General features: G+C 39.3%; 1 pseudogene; it reads left to right on the forward strand.

Moving 5' to 3' along the window:
* Positions 1 to 2,999: 2,999 nt before the first annotated feature.
* The window catches only part of LOC106008587 (olfactory receptor 5W2-like), a 28,154-nt pseudogene continuing 15,149 nt past the window's right edge, over positions 3,000 to 16,004 (forward strand).

The raw sequence follows: 16,004 nt of genomic DNA on the forward strand, positions 1-16,004 counted from the left end.
AGGGCTGGTTGTAACTGAAGTTGGTCAATCACTTTCAAAGTCTCTCTCCTCTGTAATTTTAGGCCACACTTTCTTCCAGACAGATCTCAGTGTCCTTAGAGAGATATTGGCCCAGGATTTCTCAATGAACTGCTCACAGGAGAGGATGTTGTCATGTTCTTTTGAGAAGTCTTTAAGGGTTAAATCTACCTGAGACCATCTGGAAGCACAAGTGGCTGGCATTTGGGTTGTAACTCAAGGGTTCAGTCATAAGTTAAAACTAAAATTCATGTTGTGACCCAAGTTGTTCATATGTCAGGATGATCATATCTTGAGGGTCCACTGTATTTAAAATAATTCAAAATTGAATGTTCTAAGTGTAAAAAACTTAACATATTCATGTAATCATTGAAATGTGGTTAGACTACAGTGGCTGGGGGTGGGAATGTGATATGTTGGGTGAAAAAGTGGCCTTTAAATCTTCATTAAAATTGATGTCCATAGCATTTCTACATATAAAGGTAAAATCTAGAATTAAGCTAGACACCCATCAACTTACAAAGGATCAACATTTTTGTGTCATATCCCTACAATGACAGCTAACTCAGCATGAGATAGAGGGGATTCTGAAACTTGCCAAAATTGAGATTTTGCAAATTTATGCTAAGAGAATCAACACATAATGGCAGAAATGGTATGTTTCTTTTATACTGTATTTTATACTGAATTTCATGATCAGAATATGTGAATATGTGGAGTCAGAAGGCAAAGTTTGCTAAGAACTGAAGGGAGAGGAGAAGGTGGAAGAAGGACTAACTACCCACTCCCATGTTTCTTACTGAAGAGATAAGACACATTCGGAATAGCGACTGTGGCTGCCAAACCTTGAGATTGTACTAAAACCAAGAATTGTTCAATTTAAAAGTTTGAGATTTAAAATACAGAGTTTATGTCTCACAATAATACTGTATCAGAAGAATGTAGTTATAGGCCATTATGGTACTGAAGGAGAGAATACTTCAAAAGTGGCAAAAAAAAAAATGAACATTAGATAGGATTTGGAAATGATTTGGGGCTCTGTGAGTTTCATTTGGTTCTGATTTCTCTGAACCAGAATGAGGCACATTACATTTCAAAGAACACAATATGAACATGTCATGATATTTTACAGTCAGTTTTGTTTTCACTTTCATCATAATGCAGATAATTTTGGTGACAACAGTAAATATTTAAAGTTCAACCTGTGCTAAAGAAGTTCATGTATTCACAAGGGAAAAATTCACTAGGGAAAATATTGAACCTTAGATATAATTATTGACAGCAAAGCCCAAATGCTACCTGATATATTAATATCCTCTGTACTTCATTTCCAACTGCACATTTCAGGTAAGATCTTGAGTTGCCAAATTTAAAAATGTAAGGTTAAAATTATCATTATGAAAAAAAGATTTACAAATGATTAATTTTATGCCAACTATGTTAAATTTTAAAATCCAATGACCAAAAACAACAATTTATGCTCAGAACCAGAAAACACTGACTGAAATTATTTTTGACAAAGCAGTGTTTTAATTATTGTATTTCAATCTGTGCTCATAAACAAGCATTTACTCATCATTCTGTAAGTACATACATTCATTTAATGTTCTTGTTTCTTTGTGCTAATTAAAAAAAACCTGAAATGATAGTTGCACATAAAAATATGTATAATTTGACTTCACTTGTACCACATACTATAATTATCTAGGAAAAAAATAAATAAACACAAAAAATGGGAATATAAAATTCAACCATCCTTTTCCTGTATTCTAATTCTCCCATCAGTGAAGAGATTCATATGTACAAATACAGGAAATCATACACATATTCTGAAGGAAGTGAGGGCTAAATACCACAAAACTGTTTATTGTCCCTCATAGCTTTTTCAAATAAAAAGTCCAAATAAAATCAGTTATAATGCAAATGCATACCTATATTATTATGCTTAAATTTCTTTGTAAGCATTTCTCTTTTAATTGTTAGGATTTTGCCACAGACTGCCCCTGGGAACAGGATATTGGGGCAAAATGATAATATGACTCTCAAGAAAAAAGTCAATAATATGTACCACTTATCCCATGCCTTATTAAAACTAAACAACACACTGATCAGAAATGGTAGAATATAATTTCCTTTGTATTATTCAATAATATATTCATTGTCCCCAGAACTAATACAATATTTTTAAAGCCAATTGTGAGTTTTGTGAAACATAATAATTGGGATTATTTTGTGTCCATATTAATGTTTTCAAAAATGTCAATGGTTTAATCCTGCATCTTGCTGCTTAACATCCTTAAGAGTGATGCTTCTTCCACATTTATTTGAAAATATATTGAGAGTTTGGCCATTTAAACTTCACTTCTTGAAGTAAAGTAAGGTACAGAGACATTAAAGACCATGTACAAAGTGATATCACTCATGAATGGAGTCTAGATCCCAACCAGAAGTTTTTCAATTGATGTCTAAAGATTTTAAAGTATTTCCAATAAATGGAATGTTTTTTAAAGAATGACAAACAACTGAATAATTTTCTACAATTTTAAAAGGAAATCATAGGTGCAGAAAGTGATCTATCTTGGAGATAATTCAGGAATGTGCAGAAACATTAAACATGTATCTACTTTAACAATTTTTCTTTAAGTTACAAGAGAAAAAAGAAGAATGGACAGAAGAAATTGCTCCTCCTTAAGAGAATTCATTTTCTTGGGCATCACTAATAATGCTGATATCAAAGTGACCATTTTCACCATGTTTCTACTTGTTTACCTCATTAATTTCTTGGTGAACCTTGGAATGATCCTATTAATCAGAATGGATTCCCAGCTCCACACACTCATGTACTTTTTCCTCAGCAACCTCTCTTTCTCTGACCTCTGCTGTTCCACCACAATCAGACCCAAGATGCTGGTGGACCTCTAAGCTGAGAAGAAATTGATTCCCTTTGTTGGCTGTGCTCTGTAACATAATTCACCATAATCATGTTTGCAGATGCAGAGTGCATGCTGCTGGCAGTGATGGCCTTTGACAGGAACAAGGCCATCAGCAACACCCTGCTGTACACAGCCTACATGTCCAGCAAGGTGTGCTCATGATTTCAGGCTTGAATTTACCTGGTGGCATTGGCAGTGCTTTGATAAATACAGTACTGGCATTCTGCTTGTGTTTCTGTGGGTCCAATGAGATTAATCATTTCTTCTGTGATGCCCTTGCTCTCCTTCTACTATCTTACTCAGACACATGGCTAAATGACTTGGTGATATTCATCACTTCTGGGTTTATTGAATTGAGCACCATCTCAGGAGTCCTTGTTTTTTATTGGTACATCATTTTATCAGTCTTAAAGATGCACTCTGCTGAAGGGAAGTTCAAGGTTTTTCCACCTGTGCCTCCCACCTCGCTGCTGTTGCCATTTTCCAGGGAACTATTCTCTTCATGTACTTCCATCCCAGTTCTTCATAGTCCCTCAATCAGGACAAGATAACCTCACTGTTTTACACCCTTGTGATACCCATGCTGAACCCTCTGATTTACAGGCTATGGAACAAGGATGTGAAGGAGGCTCTAGAAAAGCTGAGAAGTAAAAGGTGGTTTTAAGCAATTCTCTTATAAGTGAATACTCATATATTTACAGTGATGGTTTTTGTGTCACTCTACCATATCAGTCTTGAGTAAATATGTGCTACTCCTTATTTAGAGAAATTTTGCTAACATTTTTAAGTGTGCCAATGTTTTATTTGATCTTTCTTCCATTCAGTAAAATTGAGTGAGGGTTTACTGATTGACTTTGAATATATTTACGTGTTTTTATCCCTTGGCAAATCTACTAGATTATTCACATGTGAATCTTATATTTCAGTAGAATACAAATATTAATAGAGAATTAATTCATATTACCTGAAATTCTCATAAATATATTATTGACTATTTGGAGAGAAAAATTTTTAAATCTTATAAGCAGAACAAAGGCTTAGCTGCATGAAGGTATGAAAAATATGCTTGCTTTAGAGATTAAGGGACTCTAGAAAGAGCTTTTTTTGTTTCTCTCCAGAAAGAATGGAAATCTTTATTTTTTAATTTTTTTCCAATCATTAATTTTTTGGGTACATTTCAGGTATACAATATGCTGATATCAATTATGGGACTTTTGTAACTTACATAATGTATCTTGGATCTTATTTTTTCCCCATTGCCCTGTATTCCCTTCAACCCCTCCAACTGCCCTCCCATTTAGAAAGACCTTGTTTCCAATTTTTTCTTTTCTATTTATTCCTTTCCCTTTTTTCCTTTCCACTACCCTTCCCACTTCCCCTTCCCCTATGGATCTTTTCTTCCTATTTCACATTATCTATTATACATTTTGATCCTTATTTATACTTTACATTTAAAATGAATAGCATCAAGCTGCATATGAAAATCTTAGCGTTGCTCTATTATTGCCATGTGACTCAGTGATTATATTACCTGCCATGTGACTCAGTGATTATATCACCTGTGAGACAATACAATTATTTTGAAATAAGGAAATGGTGAAAATTAGCATGTCCCTGTACTTTTTCAAGGTCCAAAAATGATTCCTGTGTACAAATTTAAGCAGCACTTAGAGAGAGGAAACCTCAATGCACCTCTTCTTTCTCTCTAAAAACCTTGAGGGCTCCTCTTATCTGCTAAGCATTCATAGGCCCTCTTGCCTGATTTTACAGGGAGGATCCTATGTTTCATCACCTGATGCCCCAGAGGCTTGCTAAGTTCCCCTGTTAGGAAACTAGTGAAGCTGCATTTATTTTAGATTCAGCACAGTCAGCATTTTCCAGAAGCACCAATTCCTTGGAGTTCCACAATAGCCTCTCCCTGTGGTCCTGGGACTGCTACAAGCATCACAGCTGTTACTGATTCTAGTCTGATGAATACATGCAAGCTGTTATTGCTAAAGTATACACATCATTAGTCATTTTAAAAATTTTGTTCTTGACCATTTAGTATGATGTTGGCTGTTGGTTTTTCATAGATAGCTTTAATCAAGTTGAGATGAAGACCTTCTATTCCAATTTTCTGTAGGATTTTTATAATGAATAGGTGTTGGATTTTGTCTAATGCCTTTTCTGCATCTATTAGATAATCATATGGCTTTTGTTCTTGAGTCTGTTAATTTAGTGTATTACATTTATTGATTTATGAATGTTGAACCATCCTTGCATCCCTGGGATAAATCTGACTTGGTCAGGGTGTATAATCTTCTTGATAACCCTTGTATTCTGTTTACCAGTAGCTTGGTGAGGATTTTTGCATCAATAATCATTAGGGAGATTGGCCTGTAGTTTTATTTTTCAGTTGTGTTTTTCCCTGGTTTTGAAATCAAAGTAATAATTGCTTCCAGGAATGAATTCAGAAGCTTTGCTTCCCTTTCAATTTCCTTCATGAGTTTCAAGAGTAATGGTGATAGTTCTTCTTTAAATGTCTTGTAGAATTCAGCAGTGATGCCATCAGGATCTGGGCTTTTCTTTGTTGGTAAATTTTATCACATTTTCAATTTCACTCATTGTAATTGGGATGTTTTGAATTTCTATGTTTTCTTCATTTAACTTTGGCAATTCGTATGTATCTAGAAATCTGTGAATTTCTTCTGTGTTTTCCATTTTATTAGAGTACAGGTTCTCAAAGTAAGAATTCATGATGCTTTGGATTTCTCCTGGGTCTGTTGTGACTTCACCTTTTTCATTCTTGATTGCATGTATTTGAGCCTTTTCTTTCCTTTTTTGATAAGGTTGGCTAAGGGTTTATCTATTTTATTTGTTCTTTTGAAAAACCAACTCTTTGACTCATTAATTTTTTTATCATACTTTTAGTCTCCATTGGATTGATTTCTGCTCTGATTTTTATAATTTCCTGTCTTTTATGAGCTTTGGGTTTGTTATGCTCTTCTTTTTCCTAGGAGCTTGAGTTTCTGCATTAGGTTATTTATTTGCATTCTCTCTGTTTTTCTAATATGGGTATTCACTGCTATGAATTTCCCATGTAGAACTGCTTTCATTGTGTCCCATAGATTCCTGTATGTTTTACAGGTATTATCAGTTATTCGTAGAAATTGTCCAATTTCTTCTTTAATTTCCTCTGTGACCCATTGGTTGTTCAAGAGGATGTTATTTAATTTCCACATATTTGTAGGAGTTTTGCAGTTTCTTATGTCATTGATCTCCAATTTTATTGTATTATGGTCTGAAAATATACAGGGGGTAACTTCAATTCTTTTACATTTACTTAGACATGTCCTATGAGCTACCATGTGGTCTATTTTAGAGAATGGCCCATGTGCAGCCAAAAAGATTGTGTATTCTGATTTTGTGGGGTGGTGTGGGAAATTGTAGAATTTAGTTATCTAGTTATAAGAATTGATCACAAGAAGTTTGTTAACTGAGAAAATTAAGTCATTTCTGGGAAATTCCACAAGTCTGTTTGTTAAAAGAATGCCAGAAAACTTTAAGAGATGTTGTAAAAGTCTCACAGGAGAAAAACAGGTTTTCCTAGTTTTCTTATTTACCATTGCCTGGGATCAGAGGACCTTGACCCAATGGCTCTATGGGTGGTAAGAGAGATATGACTCACTATGCATATCTGTGATGTTTGTGGTGGGCCTGTGGGCTTGATTTTGGCTGAACTCATCCTGCTTTATTGATACTATCTGATAAGAAGGGGGCTGTGGTGTGCTCTTTGATATAAAGGATTGGTGAATGGAAATAGGGGACTTGTGAATTCGCCTGCATCTTTTATGAGCCACATAAAGTCATTTGTCATGAGGTTAAAATCAGAAAGAGGATAGATAACCAGAATAACTGAGCTACTTTCCTGCATGTATAAAAGCCTTGTTTCTTTCCTTTGTGACTGTCAAACAGTGTCAGAGGAATTAAACTACTCTTCATCCCCCAGGTTGTCTCCTTTTCTTTCTTTAAAAGTTGGTGCTTTCCAGGGTCTCAGGTCTCCTTCTAGAGAGACGACTGACAGGGCAGAACACTCTTAAACATCTATTAAGTCCATTTGTTCAATAGCTTGGTTCAATTCTAGTATTTCATTGTTAATATTTTGTCTAGATGATCTGTCTAATTGTGATAAAGGGGTATTAAGATCCCCCACTGCAATTGTATTAGTCCTTTTTGGTTTTTCATGTCCATTATTATTTGTATTGTATAGTTGGGGGCATTTGTATTTGGTCCATATATATTTATGATTGTCATCTCTTCCTCTTGGACTGTTCCGTTCACAAGGATGCAATGACCATCTTTCTCTCTCTTAATTAATTTTAGTTTGAAATCTACTTTGTCTGAAATACAATTGGTAGCCCTGCTCTTTTCAGAGTTCCTGTGGCATGGAGAACTGTTTTCCATCCTTTTACTTTCAGCCTATGTATTTCTTTTTGAGTTAGGTGTGTTTCTTGTATACAGCATATTGTTGGATTTTGCTTCTTAATCCACTCTGTCAGTCTATTTCTTTTGATTGGTGAATTGAGACTATTAACATTGATAGTTATGATTGATTTTGACTCATCCTTGTCATGATGTTTTACTATTGGTGATTCTTTTATTTCTTGTTTTCATTTTGTTTTGTTTTTTCTCTTTTGCTTTAGTTTCTCACCTTGCCTGGTGGCTTCCCTCTGTTGGGGTCATGGAGTTGTGATCTTCATTGTGCTTTTCTAGGATATTGCTTAGGATTGTTTGGAGTGCTGGTTTGGTATTCATGAAATTTCTTAGGTGTTCTTTGTCGTGAATGTATCTAATTTCCCCATTGAATTTGAAAGATAATTTTGAAGGATACAACAGTCTAGGTTGGAAGTTATTTTCTTTTAGGGCTTGAAATACTTGACTCCAGGCTCTCCTTGACTTGGAGGTTTGTGTTGAAAAATCTGCCATGATTCTGATAGGCTTTCCTTTATAGGTTATTTGTTTCTTTTCTTTAACTGCCTGCAGGATTCTGTTCTTCTGTTGGGTTTCTGGGATCTTAATTATTATGTGTCTAGGTGTAGATATTTTTTGATCATGGCTAATTGGAGTTCTATATGCCTCACTTGTCTGAATGTCCAATTCTCGACCTCTGTCTGGGAAGTTTTCTACTATTACTTCTGTGAACAGTTTTTTTTATGTGAATTGTATTTTCTCCTGGATTCCTATCAGCCTTATGTTATTCTCCCTTGCATCATCTAGCAGCTGCTGGATTGATTTCTTGTGGTCCCTTATTATTTTTAAGAAATATATGTTTTCATGGTCCTTAAGCACAATCCTGTCTTCTATATCTGATATTCTATCTTCAGATTCCCTCAATATGCTATGCATGCTTACAATGGAGTTTTTAATCTCCTGAATATCTGTTTGAATCTGTTTCATGGACTCCATTTCTTTCTTATGTTGGGTGATCATGGTTTCTATTTCTTTCTTATGCTGGGCATTCATGTCTTCCAGCATATTTCTAAGCTCATCAATTTTTTAAAATCTGTTTCTGTTCTAGAGCCTCTAATTATGTCTTTCACTCTCCTCACCATCTCTGTAGTTATCTGGGACATTGTTTCTGCTTTGAATTTTTCTAGAGCCTCATTCATCTCTTTTGTTACTTCCTGTGATATCAGTTCAGGGTGTCCAGGTGGTTAATTATCAGACTTTTCCACCTAGTTTTCCCTAGAAATTGCCTCAAAGAACTCAATATTAATTTATTAAATTAGACTAAGATGGCTACTTGTCCCTTTGAAATACTCAAGCTAAAGAATCAAGAGGCAAACTCCTCTGATTTATTTTTTTGTGGTGATTCTTACTGAGTTTTGAACTTCCTGATCTACAATGATGGAAGTAGGAAGAATTTCTGGAATGTCAGGCAGCATTTGGGGGATTTATATCACTTTGTTCCTACTGGAAAAAATTCTATCAGCAAGTTGGCATGTCAGATACAAAAAACAAATAGAAAACTAGCTAGAAATTATAGCATTCAGAGTAGGATTCCTGTGACCATTTATTAACCTGCAAGGACACAGTAGAACTAAGCATGAATGCATAAGTAAAAATAGAGGTAAACCTCACAGACAAATACACTGAGCTCAGGACACTTGCAATATCTGCAGATGGGCAGACACAGAGGAGGAGGATGGGAGCTACATTTATCCACCACAGAGTGGGCACTGTGTTCCTCCCCAGCAAGGTGCCTCTGCAGACAGCTCTGGCATCTCTGCCCTCTGAGTCCCAACAGTGAGCCTTGAAGTGGACCCCTGCAGTGGGAGATGCTGCTGCCCCTCTGTCAGTAAGGAGCTGCTGTTGTGCCATCCCAGGGATAGATATACCACATCCTGTTTAAAACACACAAATGCCCTGACCACAGAGCTATAGCTTTTTCATGAACACCCTCCTTTCAGACCCTAGTTTCACAGCCAAATTGTGTGCACCCTTGCCAGAGACATGAGAAACACTCAATAGCAAGGCAGTGTGCATGCTGGGCCCTGGTTTACTGCTGCACTGCATTCACCCCAGCCCACAGTCACCTGTGTGAGTGTGTGTATGTGTGTGTGTGTGTGTGTGTCTGTGTGCAAAAGCATGCTTTGAACAACTGCTGCCATAGTCTGAAAGTGACCTTGAAATGTTCAGGTTGAAACTTCATTCTTTTTTGATGTTATTAAGAAGTTGGGCATTTTGGAAAAATATTAGCTACAAGGGCTTTGCCTTCACACCCTCATGGTGTCCTTATGAAGGAGGTCAGAAATCTCCCTGGGTCTTCTGCTTTGTGAGAACATAGCTTTTGCTTAATCTAGTGCCATTGAAGGACACTAAAAAGATGGCATCTCTGAAAAAATAAGCCTTCACCATTGCCTTCTGGTCACCTGTTCTTGCACTTCCCAACCTCCTGGATTGTGCCAATAAATTCATGTTGTTTGTCAGTCACCCAGTCTAAAGCATTTTATTAAAGCTGCAGTAAGAAACAGCACTCAGCAGCACTCATACTGCTCGTGATGGCAATAATGGAAGCTATCACCACTCTGAACCTCAGGTTTGTAGCTCTTGCATGTGCACTCCTGCTTGGTCACTGCATGGGCATTGTCTGTCAGCCCCTGGGGTCACGTTCACCTTCATGTGCCCTAAGTGACACTCAGTGTCTGGAGCGGCCCCTTTGACAGTGATTTCACTACTAGGGGAAAAGGGAATGGAAAACCATGGAGCCATTGCCCAGGACCACACCTACAGCCCTGTCTGCTACCCAGAGTTGATCCTGAAGATCCCTGCAGTATCTGCCAATGCTGACTCAAACCAATAGTGCTTCGCAGAAACCATCACGGTTCCTTCAGTGTAAGAAGAGTAACTTTCCACCCTCAGACAGGGCATTCACACTCTTCCACAGGGGAAAGTCTTTCCATAGGGAAGCCAAGAAAATCAATCTAGAAAGTGACCACTTTCTCAGATGTGCAGCTATCAGTGAAATAAGACAAAATACATACATACAAACTAAGAAAATTTATCTCCACTGAAGGACAGAATAAAATTTAAGTAACTGTCTCCAAAGAAAAAGACATCTGAGAATGACCAGGCACATAATTAAACAAGCAGTTTCAAGAATGATAGTGAAGATAACAAATATACAAAGAGATAATTTCACAAAATCAGGAAATCAATAAGTAAACAAATGAAGAACTGTAAGAGATATCAAAGAATACAATAGCTGAAAAATACAACAGAAATGATCACAAAGGTGAAAGTGTTAGATGCAGTGAGAAAGAACCAACCAGAGACCAATATTAAATCCACACAGGAGTTTATTACCAGTTGGGACCCAAGCTGAGCATCAGACTTGAGCCCTGACTGGGGGAGACAAACATGTTTTATACACCATTCAGGACAACAGTTTCTAGGCCCCTCTATGGGATAGAACTAGCAAAGCAAGCAAAAGGCACAGAAGCGGAACATCCTGCTATTAGAATATTTGTAAAACAATAGTTGATTAATTGTTATTTCTAAAGAGAGTTTCTAAGGGGAGGAGGTTTCTAAGCTTCCTCCTTCTGAGTTCATCTAAAAGGTAGGCAGGTGGGTCAACCAGCAATATAGAGTCTGTCTTTCTAACTGGGGTCTTTCATTCCCCACTGGCTCTTGTAACTTAATCAAATCTTTGATTTCTGTATTTGCTCTTTGGATTCTTCTTCTGAAACGTCTTCTAAAATCTCATAATTTTGTCTGAACACCATCAGTTTCACCGCATCAACCCTGTGTCTAACATATTTAGTCAGAGCATTTATAATGCAAGGTCCCACAAGCAAAAGCAGAAGATAACTAGGGGTCTACTGCAGCAGAAACTAGGGTAGTTAACCATGGGGGCCAATCAAATAGATTTTGGAACCAATTTTGATCCTTTTGTTGAGGATATTTAGTCTTTAAATTTTCTCTGACCATAGCTAAGGTATCTCTTATGACACCAGACTGATTAGCATAGAAGTAACAGGTTTCTCCTAGGGCTACACATAACCCTCCTTGTTTAATGAACAGGAGGTCACATCCCCTTCAATTTTGTAGGACCATCTCAGCTAGAGAATCAACCTGGTTCTCTAATCTGGAGATTGAGTCTTCCAGGTGGCCCAAATCCCTGGCTACTTGGTGGCTTAGGGCTTTAAAATTTGTGTCCTGAAAGATCAGGGAGGAAGTTCCAATAGCCACTGACCCAGCTATTCCTAATCCCACCAGAATGGGCACTAAAATGGGGGCAGCCTGTTTACTCCTAGAGTGTTCAGGGGGTTAATCCCAGATGTTTGCATCCCCCTTTTCCATTATAATACAAGACTTGTGGAACAACATACTTGGTGACACAAAATAAAATGGCAGATTGGGTAGCCAAGACTGATTTGGGAATGCATTTAGTCAAGCCCTTGGTGCATGCAAACCAAGCATTTTCTGGAGCCTTGTAGTAATGGGCGCCTGAGGCAGGATGACTATTATAAATATTATTACATAGATCTCTATAAGGTGATGTGTCTAAACTGTAATTTGTTCCTATTAGGCAGGCCCCTTTTCCTTGAATGTCCCCCAACATGAGTCGAGGGTGGCTCCAATCACAAGCTGATGAGGGAGACAAGTCTGGCATAGTCATGAGCCACAACCCCAGATAATATGGGGCCTTGGGTTGAGGCAGAGTGAACAATCTTTAGCCTGCTCAGGCCTGGATATGTTGAGGAGTAAATGGACGTTCATCAACACTTCCAGCACAGGGCTGGGGGTTTCATCTTGTGGTAATACAGTTGGAAGAGTAGAGATTTTTGGTTTCTGAATAGGCTAGGGCACAGGCTTAGGCCTTGCTATGGGGATAGGTAGAACAAAGTCCTTGGTGGGCCCCACAAGTCACTCAACCCCCTGGCAACCTTGCTGGATGGTAAATTCTGACCCAGGATCCCACCAAGATGCATATAATCTAATTCCCCATGTCCTTCCAGTTACCCACCCAGGATCTTCCAATCTTTGGGGTGCAATGGTAATCAGGTAACATATGCCAGTATCATAGGGTTTATCATGATATAAGGTGGTGGGAGGCATTTTAACCAGGGATCTGTAATTTGAATGGACCAAGGAGCTATAGTCTCACATCCCCACTGAGCACAATGATAGTCATTGCCATTACCATCACAATGTGAGTCTTCATTTTCTGGACATACATAGTATTGGACAGGATGGAGTTCCCATTTAGTGAGAGTACAGCACTCAGATTTTGCACAGCCCCTGTACACATGATACCAGGCCTCCTCAACCATATGACATAAGCTAGCAGTAAAGGTGACCTCGGATTGGTCGGGTCCTCTTTCTATTCTTGCCAGGATTTTTCCACTAGAAGTCAGTCAATTCCCAGGTTTCTGAAAGGGGAAGAAATAAGTCATTTGTTCCCCCAAGCTGACATGATTGATAGAGAATATATACCAAGAATACTAGTCCTCTTTTCCCAATTTTAACTTTAAGTCTCCTGAGGCACTTAGAATCTTCCATCATGCTGGCTCTGGGGCCTCTGCTGGTGTTGACTTGACCTGGGTGTGATGAATCCAAGCTGTGACCACAGCTACTTTGACCACGGAGGGGATTACCAAAATAACAGGGTATGGGCCCTTCCAATGCAGCTTGAGCCTTTTAGTCTAATGTCAGCATATCAGGACCAGGTCTCCTGGCTTGAAACTATGGGGCTGAAATGTCGCAAAGGATTTTTCTTGAGCCTGCTGTATTGTATCCTGGATCTCACTCTGAAGAATCTGTAAGGCTTGAAGAGACTGAAGTAAAGAGACACAAGAACTCTCTGTTATCTGTTCAAGCTTTAATTTAGGGAGGAGTGGTGGCAGCCTCCCATACAAGATTTCAAAAGGGATATACTTGTCAACATATGGGGTAGATGTAACTCTTAACAAGGCTAGAGGAAGCAGACTGGGCATCCTACTACCAGTTTCTAGAACATATTTAGTCAGGGTTTCTTTCAGGGTTCTTTCCATCCTTTTTTACTTTCCCTGAACTTTGTGGGTGATAGGCACATTGTAGCTTCCAATTGTTGTGTAGTGCTTTGCCAACAATTTGGATATCTGTGCCATGAAGGCAGGCCCACTGGTGGACCCCAGGTAATGAGTGATGCCAAATCAGGGAACTATCTCCTGGAGCAAAACCTTAGTTACTATGTTGGCTAGTTCTCCGTGAGTGGGGAAAGCTTCTACACAACCTGAGTAGGTGTCAACCCATACCAGTAAATATTTGAACCTATTGCTGGATTTTATTTTGGTGAAATCAAGTTCCCAATGTTCCCCTGGCTCTCTTCCCCATAGTCGATTATGTTGACTACTTGGTCTTGTCTTGGAGTTTACCTGTGCACACACCTGACACCTGGAACTGATGTTCTGGACCATAGAGGCCAGTCCTGGGATTGAAAACTTAGAGCTCATTAGTCTTTTTAACTTTGATTCTCCCAGGTGAGTTAAGTGATATAACTGATGAACAAGTTGTCGCTCCAGGGCTCAGGGGAGACAAATTTGTTTGTTTGTCCCTTTCCATCAACCTGAGTCCAGTTTTGTACCCCCTTGCTTTTGGTTTTCCTCTTCCTTTTCTGGGGTATAAGTGGGTCTTTATGGCAGGTAGCCAAAGGGTCAGATGGGCAGAATGTCTATTGGCCCCACGGGTTCTCTGGCCACTCATCGAGCCACATCATTGGCCTCTTGGTTACTGCGGGCCTTGAAGATGTCTCCTTTTTGGTGTCTTTTGCAATGAATAGTGGCCAATGCCCTGGGTTCCCAAATTGCCTCCAATAAGGCCAAAATTTCTTCTTTATTTTTGATAGTTTTCCCTTCTGATGTCAATAGCCTGCTCTACCTGTAGATGTCACCATGCACATGGGCAGAGGTGAATGCATACTGCTTGTTAGTGTAGATGTTTACAGCCTTATCTCAACCTAACCTTAGGGCTTGAGTTAAGGCTATTAGTTCAGCCCTCTGTGCTGATGCCTCCTGGCTTAATGCCTGTGCCCAGTATACTTGTCCTTCTGGACTGACTATGGTAGCCACCGCATACCTGACTCCGTCTTCCAAAAAACTGCTACCATTGGTTAAGGAGGTCTCATCCAGGTGTTGTCAGGTCTGGGAAGTTGGTAGTGGAAGTTGTCAGAGTGTCCAGACATTCATGGGGGGGCATGTGTGGATCAGAGTCTGGGAATAAGGTGGCTGGATTAAGGGCCATTTCTTGGGTGAATTTGATGTGTGGCACATCCAGCAACAGGGCTTGGTACTGAGTCAGGTGGGTGTTGGAGAGCCATCATTCTGGGGCTCCTCTCTGCAACCTCTCCACCACATGGGTGCGGTGATGACCAGGTCCTGTCCCAGGCTGAGCTTATCTGCCTCTTTGATCAGGAGGGTGGTGGCTGCAAATGCCCTCAAACAAGTAGGCTATCCACTTGCCACAGGATCAAGTCTTTTATACAGGTAGGCCACAGGTCTGTTCCAAGGCCCTAATGCCTGGGCTAGCACTCCTTTGGCTATGGCCCCTCATTCAGCCACAAACAACCAAAAGGGCTTCATGACATCAGGTAAGGCCAGGGCTGGTGCTGACATTAAGGCTTCCTTTAAAGCCAAAAAGGCAGCTTTCTCCTTTTCTGTCCACACTAGGGGAGTGGTTTCCCCCTGCGGTGGCTGAGGATAGTGGTTTGGCAATCTTGGCAAAACCAAGAATCCACAGCCTACAATAACCCACTGTCCCTAAAAATTCTTGCACTTGTCTCTTATTGGTGGGTGGGGGAATTTGTAGGACAGCTTGTATCCTCTGAGGAGAAAGCAGTCTGTTTACTTTAGTGAGCTTGAAGCCTAAGTATGTGGCCTTGGTTAAACATAATTGGGCCTTCTTGGCTTAAACCCAGTAACCTAGTTGTTCTAACAACTTTAAAAGATCTCAGGTAGCTTTTTGGCACATGCCAGTGTCTTTTGCTGCAATCAACAGGACATCTACATACTGTAGTAGAGTCACCTCGGGGTGGGTGGCTCAAAACAGGGACAAGTCTCTGTTCAGGGCTTCATCAAAGAGAGTTGGGGAGTTTTTAAAACCCTGAGATAATCTAGTCCAAGTTAATTGACCAGAGTAGCTGCTGTCTGGGTCCACCCATTCAAAAGCAAATAAGGGCTGGCTTACCTTGGCCAGTGGGATACTGAAAAAGGCATCCTTGAGATCCAGAATGATATAGATCTGTCTCTAAGGGGGAATTAAACTCAGCAATGTGTAAGGATTTGGGACCATGGGGTGAATGGTTTCTACCCTTTTGTTGACTTCTCTCAAGTCCTGGACTGGTCAGAAGTCATCTGTGCCTGATTTTAGGACTGGAAGGAGAGGGGTATTCCAGGGGGAGTTACATGGCATGAGAATTCCAGTAGCAAGGAGCTTCTTGATGTGAGTCCATTTTTTTCTTTGGCCTTTTGTCTGATTGGATATTGTTTTACTGCAATTGGTTTTGAGGTGGCATGTAGAGTGGCCACCACT

The sequence above is a fragment of the Heterocephalus glaber genome, unplaced genomic scaffold, assembly GCF_053883595.1.
Source record: "Heterocephalus glaber isolate CG9 unplaced genomic scaffold, H.glaber_assembly_v1.0 deba00000896, whole genome shotgun sequence".
NCBI lineage: Eukaryota > Metazoa > Chordata > Mammalia > Rodentia > Bathyergidae > Heterocephalus > Heterocephalus glaber.